This window comes from Cervus elaphus, chromosome 16 (assembly GCF_910594005.1).
Source record: "Cervus elaphus chromosome 16, mCerEla1.1, whole genome shotgun sequence".
Taxonomy (NCBI): Eukaryota; Metazoa; Chordata; class Mammalia; order Artiodactyla; family Cervidae; genus Cervus; species Cervus elaphus.
Genome location: NC_057830.1, coordinates 40605302 through 40618821, shown reverse-complemented (window position 1 = coordinate 40618821; position 13520 = coordinate 40605302). Strand labels below are relative to the sequence as shown.

The following is a 13520-nucleotide window of genomic DNA, read 5'->3' as shown; positions in this document are numbered from 1 at the left end:
GGACCCACCGAGAAGACAGACGCCTCCTCCGCTCCTGCTCCCAGGAGGACCCCGAGCGTGAGTGACAGGAGCCTCATGGGGCAGCGGGGGAGACACAGAAGGGACATGCCTGCAGGCCCTCCTCCTCTGAACGGGGAAGCACCCACCTGGTCCTAAGGCCTCCTTACCGGGGTGTCCAGGCCGGCCCCTTTCCTTCTTGCCAAACAAGCGGCCGATGGAGCACCTGATGCCCTTCTTCTTTGGGGCTTTGTCCATGGAGTCCTGGCTGCTGTTGATGCTGGGGTTGCCCCCGGGGCCGTCCTGAGAGTCCGTCGAGCTTTGGGGAGAGAAAACGCCCTTTAACCAGCGCCCTCATGCAAACACACACCCCTCCCCAAGACCGACTGATAGAACCGGCCACCAGCAACACCCGTGCCTCCACCTCGAGCAGACAGTGGCGTCTGCTTCACCAACCACACTGCACACGAGCAATGGGGGCTCCCAGCCACAGACATCCGCCCCAGGAAGCTGAGAGTCTCCGACTGGAGCTGCCCCCGAGGAGGGCTTGACTCCAGGCCAGCCGGTGCAGAGGGCGCTCCGACCCTCCCTCAGGGTCACCGCTTGTCAGGTGACGAGGCTCCCAGAGAAGTCGAGCTCCACCGCTCTGGGCAGCTCCCCCTGCCTCCCGCAGGGTGACCGTCCCTGGCCGTGGCAGGAGAGCGACAGTCACCGTGCAGGGCTGCTGGTCAGGAGACCACTCGTGCCCTCCGTCGAGGGCTTCCTGGCTCAGGCCGGGAGTTCAGCAGGTGGTGGTCGAATGAGGACAGTGTCAGCCACAGGAGGGAACAGAGTCTCCTGAGAGGAGACCCTTGAGGAAAAGGGAGGGACCCTCAAGAGCGAACCTGAGAGGCACGGGGCCATCACCATCAGGAACGCGCCCCAGACGGGGAGACCTCTAGCAAGAGCAGGAAGAAAGCTCCCACAGGAGTCAATCCGCAGAGATGGACACTTTCTAAAATCACTGAGGTCCGTGAGCTCTTTTCCCCCAGCATCTGAAGTTAACCACTAAACACAGGCACCGCATCCAGTGTAATTCCTTTAAAATCATCCTTCCAACTCTTTCAAGACAGGAGGCGCAGGGCTCCTGAAACTGATAAGGCACGCAGGCCCCTTACTTGCGGGCGTCCCTGACGTCCTCGTGGCTGGCCGCGCACAGCGCCCCTGTGTGCAGCTGCTCCAGCCGAAGAGACTCAGGCGAGGCAGGGCTCGAGGTTTCACACTTGATGGTGGACTTGGCAGTTTGCACCTCTTCCCGTAGAGCTGGCATCTGAGGGAATGAGCTAAGTGTAAAATTGGCTAACAAGAGACTGTGTCAAAAAAGGCAATCATACAGGCCTTACATTATAACCACAAACATATTTGAAAATCTATTAGCTATGCTATCCGCCAAGTACAAAAAAATGCCTTGTACTAGCTTAATGCCATCTTAAAGGACTGTCTTGTAGAGAAGCGGGGCTTGGGGCAGCGAGAGCACCTGACTGAGTGCAGAGACCCCGGACGGGAACCTCCCTGCAGCGGGGCTCCGCCCTCCCTGGAATGCGGCGACCAGATGGCCCCGCCGGGCAGGACAGCAGAGCGACGCCAGCCCCATGAACCCTGCATGGCACCAACTGCCCTGATGAAAGGACTGTGCTCATCGCCAGATGCTGCTCAGAAGCACCACTAGCAAGGGTAAGGAACCTCTCAGCAAGCCTTCCAGACCTTTCTGTTTGAAGGAGAAAAGGAAACAGCTTGTACCACCACCCAAGATCATTTGTAGTGATGATGCAGGTTACTGGAACCCGTGACACCAAGTGAAACACAGGGAGGTACCTAACCCGGCATGTGAACACCATGTGTCTGGCTCTTACTTCTCTGTAACACACGAGTGGGGCTACACAGTGAAGTGCTTACACGCAGTTCCAGTGTAATTTGCTCACTGTGGTCTACATAAAGCACCCCTAGGTCTTCACTCAGAGATGATCTTGTAGCAACCTAGAGCGGTGGGATGGGGAGGGAAATGGGAAGGAGGTTCAAAAGGGAAGGGGTATATGTATACCTATGGCTAATTCATGTTGAGGTTTGACAGAAAAGAACAAAATTTTGTAAAGCAATTATCCTTCCATTAAAAAATAAACTAATTAAAAGGAAAAAAAAGATGATCTCTCCTGGAGTCCCAGCTTTTCCGCTGGTCCCGGGTGTAAGGAAAGGAAAGACAGTGGTGGCAACAGTGTGGGGAACAGATTAACCCCTCAGGGTCCAGACAGGTCTCACTTACACATTTGGGCTGTGGTTAAGCCAGGGGAAGTCTGTAGAAACATGCATCTGCCTCAAAGTCAGGGACCGCAGCCGGCCCCTTCCCCGGGCCTCCTCCTGAGGAAGGGCTCTGGGCCCCCAGCCTGGCCGCCCTCCCCCAGGAGGGAAGCCCGCCCTCCCCCAGGAAGGAAGCCCGCCCCCCTGGTGCCCAGGTGACTAGGATGGGCAGGACCGTGTCCTCACGTAACAGGAGGGCAGAGCAGGCCAGAAAGCCGGTGAGCGGCACACCCAGGCCACCAGCCCCAGGCTGACGGAGCAGCTCCGCTGTGCCCAGCAGAAGGGCTCCGGGGCACTGAGCTGCCTCAACTGGAGCGCGGCTGCCCGAGACCTGCGGGAAGGTCCCCAGAGTGGTCGGTCACTGGGCTGGGAGCGGGAGAGGGACAAGGACGGCCAGCCCTCGGGGCACTGGACTCCAACGACAGGCGCTCATCCGAGGTACCAAAGGGGAGAGGAAGCGAGCTCCCTCCTGCCGCTCCTTCCATCAGGGACGCTGTGAGGGACACGAGAGCCTCTGGAGGAAAGCGGGCTGGACGGCCCCACGGTTAAGTGTCCAGGCTCTGATCAGACGAGTCCGCACCGCACTGCTGGGTTTGTGAGCCTGGGCACGGGGCCCGGCCTCTCTAAGCCTCAATGTCCACGTCTGCTGAATAGGGATAACTGCAGCCTGGACCTCACCTGGGTGTCTGCAGGATTAGATGACAGGCTCGGAAACCACTCGACACGGTGCCTGGCGGGCAGAGTCTCCTGCACACTGCTACCCCCGTCATTAGAGGGCTTCCCCCAAATCTAATACCTATGGCTCTGATTCAGTCATTGCTTTTAAGAAAACACTAAGCGGAAATTCCATGGTGGTCCAGACGTGAGGACTTGGCACTTTCACTGCCGGGACACCGGTCGGATCCCTGGTTGGGGAACTACGATCCCATAAGCTGTGCAGCATGGCCAAAAAAATAAAATTTTCAAAATAATAAATACTACTATGTCTATTATAAATAAGCATGAGATGATTAGAAAGCAAACAAGTGGCAGAAAGGGAAACTGTTACAATTGTCTCAACAAATGACCTTTTTCCAACAGAACCATCAGCATATTTTAAGTGGTGGGTGAGTTTCAAAACTGCCATTAAAACGTCAATTATTCACCAGTACATAACCACACAGTGTTCATTCACGTGACTCGATAAGCACTCTTTAACACTTCACAGAGAAACAAAGCCGTGCTAAATTACTAAATAGTTTACCTTTCGACGATGCTTCCTTAAATCACTAGGCTGATAGATGCATGCAAAGAAATGGAGAGAAACCAGGTTGATTGTGACTTTGAAGCTAAAAATTCAAGAATCAGTATAGGCAAATACAAGAAAGCAAAAATGATGGCAAACCTATAAGTGACATTAAGACTTAGAGAACAGTAGCTGGAAACAAAACATTTTTTTTTTTTTTGACCACAGAAGTTAAATAAGCTATTCAAGATTTACTAGAGAAACACTATAAATTATGACTCAGGAAGATAGGAGTCTGATACAACATCGTGATTTATTAAAGCAGAGCATCCTGTACATCAAAGGGCCTCAACAGCTGTCTGTTCTCAGCCAAACTTCTCTATAACCTATTTCTCTTAATAAAAAGCATGTTATACTTTGAAATAGAAATTTAACTGATGAGGAAGTTACCATAATACCTATTTTAACACTGAACAAATCTCACCACCTATTGGACATTAATGTAAAATCCTTACCTAGAATTTGATTTAAAACTTCTGAAAATAAATTCATTAAAGCAGGTACCCTATAAAAATGTGTAAGAATGAAAGCTAGCATAATTGCAAGTGAAGTCTTCACATTTTATGAACCATAGAAGATACTTTGTAAGAGTCTAGTAGAGACATTAAGCATGCAAAAGCTGATGAGATTTACAGTCTTAAATACAAGCACCAACACAGAAAGGAGATTGTGTCAAAAGCCCATTAATTCGACACTTAGAGGATCATTTCTTTACATAAGCATAATCTCATTTATAAATTGCACAGGTTATGTAGTGTATGATCCATCTACATTATGCTTGTAACTGCATAGTGATACAATAATTCAAACTTACTGCTATGGGGGAAAAACACCATTTAATGAGCCATGAAGAAAAGCACAAACACGACTAAAGGGACACACGCTGTGGACACAGCACTGCTGAGACCAGAGCAAGTGGTTTCTCCCTACAAACCAAATGCTTGTAAGCAAGCATTACCTTGAACAATGCTAATTTTTTTAGACAGGTACCAATCTTTTTTTTTTAATTTCGCTTATTTATTTTTGGCTGTGCTGGATCTTATTGCTATGCTCAGGCTTTCTCTAGATACAATGCAGGGGCTTCTCACTGCTGTGGATTCTCTTGTTTTGGAGCGTGGGCTGCAGGGCGTGTGGGCTTCAGTAGCTGTGGCACACTGGCCTAGTTGCCCCATGGCATGTGGGATATCCCTGGACCAAGGATGGAACCTGTGTCCCCTGCATTGGCAGGTGGACGCTTAACCACAGGCCCAACATTGAAGTCCTAAAAAAAAAAAAAAAAATTTTTTTTTTGAAAGGGGAATTCCAGGCAGTTTCTACATTTACAGTAATCACAGTGATTCAGCAGTAACAGTGAATTTATTCAATGGTCCCATACACTGAGCATCCAATGTATATGACTTTAATCCTCATTTGTTGTTATTCAGTCACTCAGTTGTGTCCGACTCTGTGACCCCATGCACCACAGCATGCCAGGCTTCCCTGTCCTTCACTATCGCCCAGAGTCTGCTCCACTGAGTTGGTGATGCCATCCAACCATCTCATCCTCTGTCACTCCCTTCTTCTCCTGCCCTCAATCTTTCCCAGCATCAGGGTTTTTTCCAATGAATCAGTTCTTCCCATCAGTTGGTCAAAATCCTTGTTGTCCAAAGGGACTCTCATGAGTCTTCCCCAGCACCTCAAATTATCTAAAAAAATAATTAATTTGAAATTATTGACATTTTAACCATCTCCTGAACGTGCCTTGCTTTATTTTAGAAAACTAATTTCCAGATTTCCTGCTTTTGCTTAGAAGAAGGTAAGAGTTACATAAGCATCCATCTTGAGTAGGCTGGCAGAAATGCATCCTGGCCCAGGTCTCTAGCTTGGAACTGGGGTTTGTGCTGTGGGGTGAGAAGGTGGAGCTCTGCAGAGCCTTTGTGTAATTGTGGCTTTATTGGGTAGTCATGGGTCTAGAGCAAGCTTGACTTTTGGCCAGAGCACCTCATGTTATTTTCAACTATTATAAAAGGAAATGAAAGGGAATAAGATGTAGTGTTCTGGTGCTATACTCTGTTTTTTAAAAGCAGGATAGTTATGCAGAGTCTTTGAGCACAGAAAAAGGTTTTGTTATTTATTTATTTTTTCCTCCTACTATTTATAACCAGATCAAATTCTTGAGAAATTTAGGTAAGGGGCCAAAGTTGAGGTTAATTGGTGTTAAATCCAGGAGAATTGGAGGAAGCCAGGAAGATGGAAGAAGAAGTGGATGGGGCTGCAGTCAATAAAATGGGCACCCTTCTCCTGCATCACACCCCTCTGAAGCGTAACCCGTGGCACTTTGACTTCAGTGAGTCCCTCCCGCTAGCCCCGTGAGGCCGGGAGAGTGACAGCTTTGCCCACTGGGCACAGGGCTGGTTGGCCAAGGTAACCTGTCCTGTGTTAAGAAATTGGGCCTGCAGCCCAGAACACAGGGCACCAGACCCATCCATTCTGCGTGTTCTGGCAAAAGTGGCTGAGGATCACAGTCCAACAAATACAAAGCTGCTTCTGATTCCAGACTCACTCCTGAGTGCATTTTGTCTCAGATTGCATAATAAACATTCTTTTGTTTAACAAATTGTTTTGCATCATCACTTCTGAACCATGTTAATGATATCGTATCTGACATAGCAATAGAGTTTGGTTTTTTGTTTTTATTTTCACTCAAGCAGGGTTCTGTCTTCAAAGAAGACAGAAGAATGACCTGAGAAGTGTCACTCTTTTGGAGGCCAACGCTAAGGTGAAGGATATTGCAATATCCAGGGAGAGGAGAACTCTAAAAGGTGAACTTCAGTAAGGTACTTTTGAGCATATTTTCCATGGGATTTTAGTAGGTGACAAAGATCCCAATATGGAGAAGGAATGGCAACCCACTCCAGTATTCTTGCCTGGGAAATCTCATGGACAGAGGAGCCTGGTGGCCTACAGTCCATGGCATCACAAAGAGTCAGACACAACTTAGCAACTGAACAACAACAATCCACAATCAGGCAGATTGTGATGTGGGGAAACACTGCTTGAGGGAAATGTAGAATAAAATGGAGAGTGAAGTGACCTAGCAATATGGAGCATAGAGTTTTGGAAGAAATTAAAAGTATGTAGAATAATAGTTGCAAATATTCAAACAATAAAGTCTGTGGCCAAAGGAAAGAAAGAAAAAGATCCAAATAAAGAAAAGCAAGTATTTGTAAAAACACTGAAAGATCAGGCCTCTGAAATTCAGGTGACAGTGATGCTCACTGAGAGTTGTAAGCTACAAGGTCTTCATCACAGAAATCTTCCTATCACCGGGGTGTATGTGGAAGGAGAAAAGCCCATGGGGATATTGCCTTACATGAACTGGGGGAATCTTAGGTTGTTTTTACGGCAGTGCCAGTTAGTAGAGGCCCATACTCCACAGGCGGTTTCTCAACAATACTTGGTTCACATGACTGTTCAGATTGCCTAGGGAATGAGCTATCTGTCCAGAAGGGACGTCATCCACCAAGATGTGGCTGCTAGGAACTGTATCACTGAGGACACACTTCAAGTTAAGATCACAGACAATGCTGTCTCCAGAGACTTGTTCCCCATGGACTATCATTGCCTGGGGGACAGTGAAAACAGGTGGGTTCGGTGGACGGCCCTTGAAAGTCTGGTTAATAATGAGTTCTCCAGTGCCAGTGACCTGTGGGCCTTCAGAGTGATGCTGTGGGAACTAGCTTTTGACTCTGGGCCAAATGCCCTACGTGGACATGGCCGCCTTTGACATGGTTGCGTGCCCTAAAAGATGGTTACTGCACTGTGCTGAGGAACTGTTTGCTGTGATGGCTTGTTGCTGGCCCTTTGATCCAGAAGAGAGATCCCAGTTCTAGCGACTGGTCATGTATAGCCACCTCTGCCTTGTCCTAATGATTACAGATGAGTCACTAATTGCACCCCATGTTCAGCTATATATCTTGAAAGAAAAAGATCAAAGAATGTGTGCACCTGCCTTAAAACCGCCACAGGTAAATACTGTTAATCTTGTCTTTTCCTCTTAACATTTTTAAACACTTTTCTTTTTATTACATTTTTTCTTTTAATTATTTTGCTACAATGTTACTTTTGATAACTCCCTAACATACTGTATGGGTCTAACACCAGTAGCTTAACCAGAATCCCGTTGGGAGCATTTAAATTATTTTGAAGTTTTTGACATTTGAATAATACTACAAAAACATTTTGTCACATAAATGTCTATATGTGTGTTCGTCACTCAGTTGTGTCCGACTCTTTGCAACCCATGAACTGTAGCTTGCCAGGCTGCTCTGTCCATGGGATTCTCCAGACAAGAACATTGGAATGGGTTGCCATCCCCTTCTCCAGGGGATCTTCCCAACCCAGGGATTGAACCCAGGTCTCCTGCATTGCAGGCAGATTCCTCACCATGTGAGCCACTGGAGAAGCCCAAATGTCTCTATAATCCATGATTATTTAACAAGGCTAATGGGTAGACTAAAATGGTCATTAGTGTGGAAATGGTTTCAGCAACTCAGAGAATGGAGCAAAAGCCAAGTGCTTAATAAGACATTGTCTGGACACTCTGCAGGAAGGGAAAGGTGGAAATCCTGGGAAGTGGTTTGAATCAGGAAGATTCCAGACTCCTATGGGATCGTAGCATAAGGGAGGACAGAGACAGCTGTCAAAGCCAGAGACCTTTTGCTGTGATTCATCAGGGAGAGAATGAGGTGTGCCCAAGGGGACAGAAAAGACAAACCAGAGGAAGAGTAGTCAAGTGCTGAGACGAGAGTAAAACCCGAGTCTGAGGAGTCAAGAAAAACAGGGAAAGATGAGTCAGGACCCAGGAAAGGGATGAGTGAAAAGTCACTTCATGTTTTTGTGGAAATCTGTTCCAAAAACTGAGTTTTGTATTTTCTATTTGTCCAATGCAAACTATTGGGAGATGTCAAAAAACCTTTAAAAGTTTATGTATGTAATGAAATTCCATAGAGGGAATGTTTAACATCCAGGCAGAGAGACTGTGTGCACCCTGCTTATCTTGACTACTGGGGACAAATTTCCGGCCTTTAATCCTATTATTTTCAATTAATCAAATGGACATGACATTTTTCAGAGTTGCTTAAAGTTTAAGTTTTTTCAGCAAAGATTGTGTGCAACTTTGCTTAAAGGCTGTTTGAATGGTTAACAGGACTTCCCAGGTGGTGCTAGTGGTAAAGAACCCTGCCTGTCAATGCAGGAGATCTAAGAGATGCCTGTTCGGTCTCTGGGTCAAGACGATCCTCTGGAAGAGAGCACGGCAATCCACTCCAGTATTCTTGCCTGGCGAATCCCATGAATAGAGAAGCCTGGTGGGTTAAGGTCCGTAAGGTTGCAAAGAGTTAGACATGACTGAAGCGACTTAGCATGCAACAAGCACAAATGATTGACACGCCTTAGAAGGGAGAGGTTGGCTACTGCCCTGTAGGGGACTAGAGGTTGTCCCCTGCCCTTCAGGGATGTGTAGTCACATTCTAGGCTTCTTTCCTCCAAAAGAGACTTTGTTTCTATTCCAGAAGAAAATACAGGATCTTTCTTACTGAGGAGGAGAGCAGGGGTAGATGTGTCAGCCATCTATTTAAGCTCTGAGTTTCATAACCTGGAATTTATGCATAAACCCCACTGCACACACAGGTACATGTGCCTCTACCCTCTCCCCCCATGGGGAACCAGGGCGAAGTTTACTCAGCAACGAAACAGTCTGATCCTTGATCCAGAGATCTCACAACGGGATGGTATGTGTACAGTTCTCTAGCATGTACGTTTGTATATATACAGATACACTTGTATACTGGTATATACATGCTACCCAGGTATACATGCACACTCATAAAGACTCACATAAATAACTGTGGTAACTTGCTAACTCGCAAGTAGGATCTCAGACCTGTCAGCATTTCAGAGAAAATACCAAGAAATGGATCAACAGAAGCAGTGGGATGTCTCAAGATCAGGGTCAAAAGATGGTGACTTGCCCCCCCACCCCCACCCCGCGCCCAGTCACTCACTTGCTCTGATGAAACAAGCTGCTATGTTTTGTGTAGCCCTATGGAGAGGCCCGGGCTTCCCTGGTGGCACTGGGGGTAAAGAACCTGCTTGCCATTGCTAGAGACCTAAGAGATGCCAGTTCAGTTCCTCAATCGGAAAGATCCCCTGGAGGAAGGCATGGCAACCCACACCAGTATTCTTGCCTGGAGAATTCCATGGACAGAGGGGGCCTGGCATAGTGTCACAAAGGGTCGGACACAGCTGAAGAGACTTAGCATGTACATACACACGTGGAGAGGACTGGGCTTCCCCGGTGGTTCAGCCGTGAAGAATCCGTCCGCCAGTGCAGGAGACTTGGGTGTGATCCCTAGGTTGGGAAGAGCTGGAGAAGGAAATAGCAACCCATTCCAGTATTCTTGCCTGAAGAATTCCACGGACATAGGAGCCTGGTAGGCTACAGTCCATGGGGTTACAAACAGTCTGACATGACTGAGTGACTAATATTAAACAGAGTGACTAATAATAAATGGAGAGGGCCACATCACAATAAACAATAAATGGAGATGCCCACATCACAGGGACAAAGGACAGCCTCCTGCCATCTGCCCCCAAGAACTGAATCCAGCCCCTACCTCTTGTGTAAGCTCGGAAGCACAGGTATCTTTTCCATTCCATTCCTCACAGCCCCAGTCTGGTGAGACTCAGTATCAGAGAACCAAACTACACTGAACCATTAGAAATGGTGATGTAATAAAGGCTGTGACAAACCTAGATGCCATATTAGAAAGCAGAGACATCACTTTGCTGACAAAGATCCGTCTGGTCAACACTATAGTATTTCCAGTAGTCATGTACGGATGTGAAAGTAGGACCATAAAGAAGGCTGGGCACCGAAGAACTGATGCTTTTTAACCGTGGTGTTGGAGAAGACTCTTGAGAGTCCCTTGGACAGCAAGGAGATCAAGCCAGTCAATCTTGAAAGATATCAACCCTGAATATTCATTGGAAGGACTGAGGCTGAAGCTCCAATACTTTGGCCACCTGATGGGAAGAGCCGACTCACTTGAAAAGACTGATGCTGGGAAAGATTGAAGGCATGAAAAGAAGTGGTTGACAGGGTGAGATGGTTGGATGGCATCACCAACTCAGTGGACAGGAGTTAGAGCAAACTCTGCGAGATGGTGAAGGAGAGGGAAGTCTGGCATGCTGCAGTCCATGGGATCACAAAGAGTCGGACGTGACTGAGTGAACAAGAATAAGGCTGTAGTTTTAAAACACTAAGTTTTCGGGTGATTTCCACTAATACGTGCTCTTACCTATCCTGCAGAACTGCTCAGACGCATCCCATATGTGAAATGTTACTTGCTCAGTCATGTTCAACTCCTTGTGACCCCATGGACTGAGAGTTGCCAAGCAACACTGCTTTTCAAGTATTTAAAGTAATTATAAATTCACCTCTTCCTCCTGATTTGTGATTAAAATATTTTTCTTCCCAGTCCTGATGTAATATGGAGTCGCTCCCAGGCAGGAGTGGGGGCAGTCAAGGGGGTGTGCAGATCTGCACTAGCACCTTTGCTCCGGGGAAGGGGACAGGGGTGGGACCACGGGGCTCCCCCAGGAAATCTAGGTGGGTGGGGGATCCTACCCTAAGGTCCAGGGGAAGGGAGTTGGGTCTCCATGAGGTTGCAGGGCTGAGCCACCAGACCCACTGTGATGAGGATGCAGAAAGGACAGCAGGGACAGAAGGGGAAGGTGGCCCCGTAGTGGCAGGGGGCTCACAAGTGAGGGGCCACAGAAGAAGCCCAGCAAGCCGGGCGCCACCAGCCCTTCCCAACAGCTCTCAGAGCCGGTCTGCACGTCCAGGGAGTCCAGCAGGCCCAGACAGGACTCAGAGACACCACAGGAGGGAGGCCGTGCAGGACCCGGCCAGGCTGGGGCCCCTCTCCCAGGGGAAGAGCAGGGAGGAGGTGGGCGGAGGAGGGGCTGAGTTCCAGGCCCCCAGGACTCTGGCACCTGGAAGTCTTCAGTCAGAGCAGGAGACACCCCCATGCAGGATGAGCCTGAGGCATAAAGGGGAGCGGGAAGGAGCGGGTCACACAAGAACACACCGCTGTGCCCTTCACTCAGAACTGCTCCAGAGAACCAGAGGATGGGGAAAAAACACGCACACGCAGATGCCTCTTGTTATGTAAAATTACATATTTAATTTGGTCACAAATTCATAAAACTGTATATTTATAGAAAACTTTATAATTTCATAATTTTAATAGTTCTTATACTTGTTATAACATTCCACATTTGCCAAAATGTATAAAACTATATAAAATTATAATATTTGTATATAACAGCACATGTTTAATTTGGTCACAGTCATAAAATTGCATATTTACATAAAATTGCAAATTTTCTATGTAACTGCCATTTATTTTGGTCACAAATTCATCCAATTGCTTATTTATATAAAATTTGTATATAACATTGCATATTTGACCACAAATTCTTCAAATTGCATATTTATAGAAAATTGCAAAATTTGTATATAACATTGAATATTCAATTTGGCTCAAAATCATAAAATTGCACATTTACATAAAATTATAAAATTTCTGTATGACATTGCACATTTAATTTGGTCACACTCATTACTGGGGAGGAACCTGAAGAGGCATCCAGTCTTCAAGTAAACTTTAAATTGTCACACTTGCATTGGCATAAAGCAGTAATGCTTCCCGGATGGCTCAGCAGGCAAAGAACTCGCCTGCAATGCAGGAGACACAGGACACGCGAGTTCGATCCCTGGATCGGGAAGATCCCCTGGAGTAGGAAATGGCAACTCACTCCAGTATTCTTGCCTGGAGAATCAATCCCATGGACAGAGGAGTCTGGTAGGCTATAGTTCACGGGGTCGCAGAGTCGGACACGACTGAGCGACTAAGCACCCACAGGAAAGTAACAAAGGAGTCAAGTTTCACGTTTCTTGAAGACTCTCACTAGTAAAACACACAAGAAACATGTACAAATGAATATACATGACAAATACTGACAAGGCTGATACTTTAGATGGGCACTCAAGGAAGTCTTCTGAGAAAGGGACAAGTGACCTAACACTTGACTACTTTTTTAAACGGTTTTACAAATGGACATGGTTTTTGTAGTATATAGGTGACAGTTTCAAATTTTATGGTATCTTATTTATTTCAGCTGTGCAGACTCTTCAGTGCAGCACACGGGCTTCTCTAGTCGTGATGTGCAGGCTCTACAGCACGTGGGCTCAGTAGTTGCAGAGCACGTGCTTAGCTGTGGTACGTGGGATCTCAGCTCCCCAACCAGAGATTGAACCCGGGCTCCTTGCATTGGGAGTGCAGAGTCTTAACCACTGAACCACCAGGGAAGTCCCAAGAATTCGTTTCTATCTCCTTCTGGGGATGAAGGCAGAGTGTCCTCACAGAAGAAACAGCAAAGACAGGAAACACCTGACTTCCAGGAAAGGGAGGGACATCAGGGCCAGAGGGATGTAGCACAAAGACCATGGGGATCAGCCCTTCTAAAAACACAGGGGAACTCCACACACTGGATCCATTTGTACCTAAATTTTAGGCAATTCCAGTTTTGACCACACCAGTCATGTCAACCTTAGGGAAGACAACACACAAGCCTTGAGATGGATTAGACCAAAAACCCCCTGAGAATTGCTTCTGCCATTAAATTATCCTGCAGTGATTGGAATACTATGGAGAAGGTTTAGCAGAAGTAAAAAAAAAAACACAACTTTTTTAATTAAAAAAAAAGACAAAACCCTATATAGTAGGCATTTTAGGTCAGTTCTCACAGTATTGAAGAATCAGCATTTCTGTGTCTTTCCTGCAGAAGGTCAAAGCTT

The 13520-nt window shown here is 47.0% G+C and overlaps 1 protein-coding gene across 1 annotated transcript in view; it reads left to right on the top strand.

Moving 5' to 3' along the window:
- The window catches only part of LOC122710047, an 83265-nt gene that overhangs the window by 25247 nt on the left and 44498 nt on the right, over positions 1-13520 (top strand). The window lies entirely within an intron of this gene.